A 2,118-nucleotide genomic window follows, 5' to 3' on the forward strand; every position below is an offset into this window, starting at 1 on the left:
GTTCCAATATAAAACATGTACTAAGAGGCAAGGCCACATTTTAAGGGTATTGTCTTAAAATAATACACTAATGCTTATATAAGCTACTGAATCCAAGTGAGAAACAGGTAGTAATATTGATAATAGTAAAATAGTAATTTTGGTTCACCATAAACTTTAGTTAAAAAAACCCACAATATTTTGTAATATACTTGTGCTTCTGTTTGATATTGTATTGTGTATTTTGTCCAGTATCCTTTTCACAATGATTGCAATGATTTTTTGATAACTTTCCATATGGATATGTTAATTTTACTTTAAAATCTCCATGGACATATAATGATATATTAAACCAGAGAATAACATTTCTACATCTTAAAATTATTATAAAGACATTATGATGCCCTTTTCCCTTATTAGAAACATCCTGAAGAATAACATAGTGGCTTGGAAAACCTAAAAATCCATGAAATTTCTATTGGTTTAAAACAAGGCCCTGAAACAAATTCATCAACTTTACTTTGATGGTGTGATTAGTTGCTTTCTAAAGCAATAAAGAATGTTGTTCACTACTTCTTGTTCAGAAAACTGTCACCACTTAGCTTCCAGTTATCACTTTCTCTTGGCTTTCGCTGGCCATTCTATATATCTTACTGATTGGTCCTACTTCATTCCCCTAGTATCTTAATATTGAAGGTTCCAAGAGTTGAGTCCATGGAATTCTTCTCTTTTCTTTCTATTCACTCTCTTTTTTTTTTTTAACATCTTTATTGCAGTATAATTGGTTTACAATGGTGTGTCAGTTTCTGCTGTGTAACAAAGTGAAACAGCTATACATATACATATATCCCCATATCTCCTCCCTTTTGCGTCTCCCTCCAGCCTTCCCTATCCCACCCCTCTAGGTGGACACAAAACACCGAGCTGATCTCACTGTGCTATGTGGATGCTTCCCACTAGCTATCTATTTTACATTTGGTAAAATGTGGGTGCACAGCCTCACCCACACTTAACCAGTAAGGGTCAGGGTATGATGGGTATAAAATTCCCATCTTCCACGTTTCAGGAAGAAACTTCTCAAGTGTATTCTATCTGATGGCTTCATTCTATTCTATTATTCTATTCTATTCTATTCTATTCTATTCTATTCTATTCTATTCTATTCCTTTCTATTCTATTCCTTTCTGTTCTGTTCTTTCTATTCTAGTGTATTCTATGCAGTGTCTATAGAAGGACGAAGCCTTTGTGGATCAGAGTGGTAACTAGTTCAAAAAATACTCTTGGATTAACTTTTCTTCCTTGTGTACCTCACTGTTTCCAGTTCTCTGACTCCAGTTCCCTTGTTACAGACCTTTTTTTTTTTTTTCCTGGTGGGTGGAGGTGATAATCCAAGCTTAGACACAGTAAAGTAGAATAATTATTAAATTGCATGTGAGTTCATCAAACATTATGAGTAATATCCTGGGTCAGGACTTATGTTATTTTTTTCTAACATTTACTGCATCTTTTTTTTGTAGGCATAGGAGAATAGATTGGAACAAAGAAAAAATTATCTGATGCTTATTAAATTTATTCCCTTAAAGACCTACTTAGGGAAACTGGAAAGATTAGAAATTTGACCATTGAAATTAATTAAGCACAGTGAAGTCTCTTGATCCCATAATATTAGATAAAGTAAAATTGAAAGAAGCAAAATCTCAGTAGACATATTTATCTAAATTTTGGGCACTAAAATTAATTCATAAGGACAGGAAAACTGTAGATTAGGAAGATAAAAATTGGTTTTCAATCTCTATTGTATTTTTGTATTTGCACCATGAGACTGTTGGAGGAAATAGAGTTGTAACAAATTATTCTATTAAACACAGCATCTTTTGCAATTGGAAGAACTAAGCAATGGCACAAATAAGGATAAATATTGGAACTTAGGTAGGTGATAAATAATTAGGAAGTATTTCCTATGCAAAAGAAAGTAACAAATGAAGGGTAGGACTTTTACCACTATCATGACACCCAGTGCTCACTCATTTATGGAAGACATCTTTTATACTCTGTATGAGGAACTGTGATAGACCCTGGGTAGATAAGTGTGGACAAAACACACACGGTCATTGAGATCATGAGCAATTGGTAGGGAAA

The sequence above is a fragment of the Lipotes vexillifer genome, unplaced genomic scaffold (genome assembly GCF_000442215.2).
Source record: "Lipotes vexillifer unplaced genomic scaffold, Lipotes_vexillifer_v1.1 scaffold1195, whole genome shotgun sequence".
NCBI classification, from domain to species: Eukaryota; Metazoa; Chordata; class Mammalia; order Artiodactyla; family Lipotidae; genus Lipotes; species Lipotes vexillifer.